Raw genomic sequence first — 8,186 nt, 5'->3', positions numbered from 1 at the left:
AATATATGATAAACAAAATTATTGGTTGAAATGTTTGTACACTACTATTCCCCTAAATTTATATGCTATTGAATGAAAGAATGTACTTCTAAAACTTTGGGTACCAGTATAATTTACAGTCCATTATGACCTTCCTCCCCGGCAATTACAGTATAGGAAACAAAAACATAAAAAAAACATTTATTCAGTGACAGATTACGCCCCGTCTTACGAAGCAGTACATACAATAGTACACCAAACTACTGCTTAGTACCAGGTGCACTTTACAATTTTTCATAATATTTATAAAATTTAAATTGCATGACTAACACTAGATGTTATGTGTGGCACTGATTAGGCTTCCCCAAAAGTAGGAATATGCGTATCCGAGATGTTTGCATAAAATTGTTATACAGTACACTATTTTATCAAAACCAGGGAAGAAGGAGACTGTAAATTAAACTTGTACCCAAACTTTTATAAACATTTTCTATCATTTTTAAAGTAAAGACTTTGGGTACTTTTATCAAATCTTGATTGTTTTGTCCCAACAGTTAGTGTCCATACTTTTCAACAAATAATTATAATCTGCAAAAAGGGTAATTTTGTTAGTCATCATTGTAAAATAAATTAATTAATTGTCAAATAAGATTAATGATTAAAACTGTTCGTTCACAGTACAGATTAACTACTTTTCATCACTAACTTAGATTTTATTCTGCATTGATTTAAGGGACAGCAAAATGTTATGTGTGACGTCATAGAAATACGTCTATTATCCATCTCTTTTTTAGGGGTTTCCTTTCTACTCTCATCCTTCCTTTAAGACGTATTTTAATGACGTCACACATAACACTTTCCGCTGTATAAGATTCTTTTTTGGGAGGCATATAACAACAGATATATAATATATTCCTTGTAAAACTTTTACACTATTTTTCTTATTTTCAGGAAGGGAAAGGATATCATTAATTAAAACTTTGGGTACTTTTATAAAGATTGGTTTTTTACTTCAAACCCGAATTAGTTAAACCAATAACTTTAATCTACAGAAAGGGTAATTTGTTTATAAAAAAGGAAATGTTCATAAATTTGACGTCCATTGTCTTATCCCTTAAAATCCCTGGTGTTTATATAGTTGAGGACAGAGAGGCCATGGTAATGGGTTTAGAGTGGTGACCAAAAACTTTTTTTTATGTTTATATAATCCAACACATTTTTATTACTTAGGTTTTATGCACTTATTTTTGTATACAATAAGGATGACAACATCCATAAAAGCAAAGCTCTTAAATCAAGTTATTGTCAAAACAATTTTAATGGAATTTCTGATAACGATCATAAATTTACAAAGCTTCCAAAATCATACCTAACTGTTATAGGAATTATCATGTAAAGTTTAAAATTGATAAGACAATTTTTAAAATAACTAAGGTAATTATAGATATCTTCACTTTTAAAAAATATATATCTCTTAAGTGCTAACAGAGGGGGTAAGCTTAGTCAATAAAAAATCAACGCAATTCAAATAATGACTTTATGCCTATATATTTATAGCACCAAAGGTAACACAGTTTTTTGTATAAATTAGCTGTTTTTTAAAAACACTATAAAGTTTTTTGTCATGTTTTGCAATAGAAAAGACGTAGATATACATTTATTCATACCTTTTATGGACGTAAGATCTGGGAAAAAACAAGGATGACAACATCCATAAACGCAAAGCTCTAAAATCTAACTATAGGACAAATAAACATTACATGTTTATAACTTGATCATAGAGATACTTAAAATATGTTACCGTGTTGTCCTAAGAATCATTATTCCAAAAATCAGATGAATAGGATAATCAATATCATACAAAAATTATTGCAAAAAAAAGTTTTGAAAATCAGCATACTTTGGTCGCCCATACTTTCAATGGACGTACGGACTTTCTTGTAAGATTTTAGAAATGCTATGCTTTCCAACTCATACCTAACTGTTACAGGAATCATCATACAAAGTTTTATATCAATAGGAAAATTCTAACATGTCTAAATTACCGTTATGTATGTACGGATGGATTGATACTTATTATAGAAAAGTGTCGCTTTTAAAAGTATACAATTTATTCTCATTGCTTTTCATAATAAAACTCTTTTCTTGGGAATAATAATTAGGATAATAGAGAACTGCAATAATACTCTTATTTATATTTGTACTTGACACTTGGGATGATAGAATGCCATAGTCTGCAGGGATCTAAAGGGATAAGACAATGGCCAATAAATTGATGTACATCCCCAATGATAATGCACAAAATCCCTTTAATGTAGATTACATTTATTGGTATAAAACGTTGGACACTCAACTTAAAAATCAACCAATCAAAATTCATTAAAAGTCCCCAATGTTGTTAAGCCAACGAATAAGAAAACGTTATTAAAAACTTTGGAGACTAGTGTAATAAACAGCCCATTGTCCCCTTCCTTCCTGTATAGTGTGGCTATTAAATCTATTGTGGTTTATTCCTCATATTCTAATATATAGGCTTTTATACATAGTAGTAGTACGGCTGTCTGAAGATTAAGATTTCAGTAACTAAGAAAGAAGCTAGTAAAGTGGCAGATTATGACGTCAAAAAAAATTAACCAATGAGAGGTCAGTATACACTGTAATTGACCAATGCAATGGTAAAACGTATAGTGGCCTCTCATTGGTTAATTTTTTTAAAGTCATAATCTGAGTCAGCCACTTTTACTAGTTTCCTAAGAAACCGATCGAGTTCTCCATTTTAGGGAAGCTTAACACAGTTCCTGGTATGGTTTTAGGCTATTTTAATTTCTAGATTTAAGTCTTGGGATGGTTTAAGACTTTTTTCGGCCCCTCCTTACCCCTTTGAGGTATGACATGAGGTTGGCTTTTTTAACTGAAAGACAAAGATCTCTAAAATTGTTAATTTGAATGGTTGTACTTTTCAGTGAACCTTTCTAGACGTCTTGGAGTGGTTTCATGCTATTTTCTTGACCTCTTTCCCCTATAGGCTAGGGAAGAAGCAACCAATAAATTATAAAACATGATAACGTCCATAAGTAGCGAAGCACAGAAAATAACAGATTAAATGTAAAAAGGCCATGGAAAATTTCAGCTGAATATCTTAAAATCAGATGTTCTTTTATGGATTTTACCATCCTTGTTTAGTTTTAAGATGAATGGATCTTGAGGGATAAGACAATGGAAGATAAATAGATGTGCACTTCTGATTATGATAAACCAAATTACCCATTTGTAGATTAAGTTATAGGGGAAAAATTGGGTCACTGAAGATTTTTGTCCCCATAGTTTGTAAGCCAACTAATGAGAGATTGTATTTATGGAACTTTAAGGTCCAGTATAATTTACAGTCTAATGTCCTCTCCCTGCCTCCCTGTGTATGATAAGAAACACTGTGTTACATTAGCTAAATTAGTAATGCTATACAAATTGGGATGGGGGATATTTTTACCAGAAAATATTTTTAGCACAGCACAATCACCAGGGATAATCTTAAATCACTATCTGTATCCCAGAATAACTAGAATAAGATAAATAAGTAAATAACCAGCACCCATACATTATAATCTTGAATCACTATCTGTATCCCAGAATAACTAGAATAAGATAAATAACCAGCACCCATACATTATAATCCTCAATCACTATCTGTATTCCATACATTATAATCTTGAATCATTATCTATATCCCAGAATAACTAGAATAAGATAAAAAAGTAAATAACCAGCACAAACATCATAACTTTGAAACGTTATAACTAGAATAAGATAAATAAGTAAATAACCAGCACACATACATTATAATCTTGAATCATTATCTGTATCCCAGAATAACTAGAATAAGATAAAAAAGTAAATAACCAGCACAAACATCATAACTTTGAAACGTTATAACTAGAATAAGATAAATAAGTAAATAACCAGCACACATACATTATAATCTTGAATCACTATCTGTATCCTAGAATAACTAGAATAAGATAAATAAGTAAATAACCAGCACACATACATTATAATCTTGAATGATATGCAATATACAAAAGTGTTAACATAATAATATATTTGTATTATAGATAATCCTAATATATGAAGTAGTAAGCTTTTTTTAGTCTCTAGCGAAGGATTTCACTAACCACTGAACCGATATGGTTATCCTTTACTGTGAAGCTTCTTTTATAGATTTTGTTAGAAGTGGCTTCAAGAAAAAATAAAGAAAAATTGCACCTAAGGTTACCCAATATTTGAGTTAATATTTTGGGTATAGTCCCTTTCGTAACATCGCACCTTATGGGGCGATTCTTCGTATTTTTCACAGTAGCTTTTCTCCTATTTCTAGCCCCTGCGGTGGGCTCTAACCCTGCGGGGCCAATTACCTATCCCTGTGGGGCAATCACCTAACCTAATATAAACTAACCTAACCTAAAATAACATATAAAAAGCCATTTTAAAAATACGACGAATCGCCCCTTATGGGGCTATGTTACGAAAGGGACTATTCCCAATATTTTTAGAGGTAGGGGTGCCCAATCTCTCAAATATAGCTTAAAACCATCACTGGACTAGTATTTATGTTCCCTAAAAAGCACAACCTTGTCTGGGCAGCGGTTACAGAGATATTAAGCTTCAGACAGATGGACGTAATGATAGATAGCTATCATTTGACTTAGGGAGGGAGGGGACAATGTGCTGTTTAATAAATTAGTCCCCAAAGTTTTATAATGACGTTTCTTTTTCGTCGGCTTAACATTGGGGACTTTTTATAGAATTTTAATTGGTTGGTTCATAAAGTTGAGTGTTTAAACGATTCAACCACTACCTTTCATCTACTGAAGTGGTAATTTTGTGTATCATCATTGAAGATGTACATCAATTTATGGGCCATTGTCTTATCCCTTTAGATCCCTGCTTTTGACTGCATATTAAATTGTTGAAAAATTACCTGCTTTTTCGTATCAAAATGTGTACACACTTTCAAACCAATAATGTTGTTGGATTGTTCTACACTTTGTTGCTATTAGTCTAAGCCATTGATTCTTAACATATATTTTTTCTGTATTAAATTTAGTTGTTATTTACAAGTTATATGAAAGATATCTTACAAATTTAAGAAAAACAAGGATGACAATAATGCGAAGCTTGAAATCAATTAATCAATAACATTTGTAGAAATTTTCATACCTAAATAAGCAGAATATAAATATATAAGTTGAAACAAATTTGTTGGTTGCAAAATTGCTTCAATATAGGATACATTTCCAGGACATCATTATAGAGATGCTTTGCTTATAACATTGTGCCTTGTTGTCCCATGAATCTTTTTATTAAATTAATAGGAAAATTACATCATACAACAAATTTTTTGTCAAAAAAGTAAAATAGAAAAACAAACATAATCTAATGACTAACTAAAAGTTTATAGTTATTAAATTAATAATAGATATAGTTATATTAGGATTACTTGTGGTTACGAAAGTTTATGTTTTAATAGTTTGCAATTGTCATTAGTAAAGAATAAAAAAGAAAAGCATAATGGTTAACTTGAGAGGAGGAAATCAAAAACCACAAAATAAACAGGGCTTAGTAGCTAGATTGACTAAAAAATTCTCGAATAAATTGGTTGTTTGTTTATCAACAGGATTAGACACCCAGCTAAATTTTAAAGTTTTAATATCCTATTATATAAAGTAGTAGGCGTTTTTCGTCTGTCCCGAAGGATCTAGCTAACTGCTAAACCGATATTGTTCTCCTTTACAGTGAAGCTTCTTTTAGGTCCTGGGAAGGTTTTAAACTATTTTTGAGAAGGGTGTCTTCACCCCAAAAAATTATTTTTTCACTCTTTTGAAACTCAATTTTAAAATGGGATGAGGTCAACTTTTCCCTCTCCTACCTTAAGTGCCCCTAGAGGCTTCTAGGGGCGTAGCCGCTAGTGATTATATAAATTAGCTAACTAAAAATATAGATATTTCAATTTAATCGAACGACGTATTATTTTCTGGTAAGTTTCATAGAGTTGCAACGTTTTCTAACTTATACATACCTTATACCTAAGAATCACTATACAAAGCTTAAAATTGTTTTTAACTGCAATGACGTAACTGATTGTATTGTAGAGAAGCTTCGCTTCCAAATAGTTATGTTGTATGTTTTTAAATATTGGTATCTTTAAAAGATTCTAGCTACAAAAAAAGAATTACAAATTGATTTTAACATTATTACATTCAAATATAACATTAATTAATCACTTTTTAAGGCCTTATAAACATATGCAACATGTAAATAAAACAAATTAACCAAATAACACTGCCTTACCAATTTTTGTTAAGGCTAGCCAGACTAAAATTTTCCTAGCCTTCAGCCATTCTCTCTCTCTTTCTTACATTACATGGGATGGTTGTGTGTGTGTGTGTGTGTGTAGGGGGGAAAAAGGGAAGGCATGGAGAAAATCTCCGAAAATTTCGGAGCCGAGAATCACTCATCAATTCTCCGTTTAAAAATGTTCCGTGAAAAATCTTCTTGAAGAAACAAAACATTTTAAAAAGTTAAATAAATATTTTTGATATTAGAATATTAGTTTTGTAATAATTAGTATAAAGTCAGCTTGCAAAAATTGTTTGAAAAAATTTCATTCCTCCGTCGCGCGGCTCCGGGAAGGCAGAAGGCAGCATTTTGGAGTGCTCTTTACAATGAAAGGTTTCGTGAATTTTACTATTAAATCAAGTTTGTTCGGCGATCGAATTGTAACAGTATTATATTCATAAGAACGTTACGTAAAAAAACTAAAAACAAAGGGGGGGGGGGGGGTGGCGTCTAATGGGGTTTTTAGGGTTAAGACATTCATATCATATTGATTTACACCCTGAATAATGATAAACAAATTGCTTTTACAGATCAAATTATTGGTTGAAAAGTATGAAAACAGCTGGTTTTTAACCAAACAATCAGTATTAAATAAAAGTTCCTGTGATTTTAAACCAACAAATGTGAGGAATTATTAGTTACCACTATAACTAACATTCCATTGCATCCTCAACTCTTATTATCGTGGATATTATCACAGGGAAAAAATTGTCTACAATTTTGGTTACTAACATGGATATCACTTATTGGTTAGTACGTTAATCCATTAGAAGGGGGTTTTGGTTAAGGGGGTGAATCGTTGTATTCGCCTGCTACAAGTTTCACTTTGTTAGGGTACATGATAATCTGGTGTAAGATCCAAGTAATAATAACTCCATTGTTATACCTATTTAATACCCCTGGGAATAACTATTGCAGAGAATTAACCTTTTGCTTGCGCGATCTTTGTCAGTGAATGAATTTAAGTTATACCTTTTTTGGGGGCGAGGCATTTCTCTTAATCTTACTAAAATGTCGCTTCTGTGAAAAGCAAGCTAACATATTTACTTTCAATTAAAACAAACTTTTAGCCATTTGAGAAAGTGACAGACAATAAATAGACAAAGAAAGTAGGTTAAGTACAAGGGCAAATAACCCTTGTACTTATGACAGGCTGGCCAGTTCATTTTGAAAATAAAACGTACAAATCACGTAAATAAATTTTTTTATGTACATAAAAAACGTACATATTGAATATTTTATTCAAGTTATATCAATTAAAGTCTACTTTTAGTTTACAAAGAATATCTATAAAACAAAATAGGACGATGTAATATCTAAAAGCCTAAAATCTCGGTAATAACTGATCCGATAAGGCTCTTCTCTTTAGGGAATACTAGCGGCTACGCCCCTAGAGGCCTCTAGGGGCACTTGAGGAGGGGGGAGTCGAATTTGATAACCCAATATCTTACCCACAGAAAATAGGAGAACCCGATCGGTTCAGAGGTTAGCGATATCCTTCGGTACATAGCTACTGATCCTGCGATAGTTTCAAGCTATTTTCTTGGGGAGTGGGACAAACCCACCCAGCCAAAAAATAAGATACCGACTAATATTAAAATATGAAGAATGCGCTTCTAAATCCACCCTTTTAATTATTAGATTTTGTACTACGACATTTAAAGAAACAAAGATTATTTCTTTCAGAAGAATACTTACTTCCTAGTTTCAGACTTAAGAATTTGCGGAGATTAGTTAATTAATAATATACTCATTTTTTTTTTTTTAATTGGGAAGGGATTTTTTTCTCGGAGCGATTTCTATTTGGAAGGTAG

This window comes from Acartia tonsa, chromosome 11, assembly GCF_053477335.1.
Source record: "Acartia tonsa isolate MP-2025a chromosome 11, ASM5347733v1, whole genome shotgun sequence".
In the NCBI taxonomy this organism is placed as follows: Eukaryota; Metazoa; Arthropoda; class Copepoda; order Calanoida; family Acartiidae; genus Acartia; species Acartia tonsa.
Note: the sequence above shows the minus strand (reverse complement) of the source record.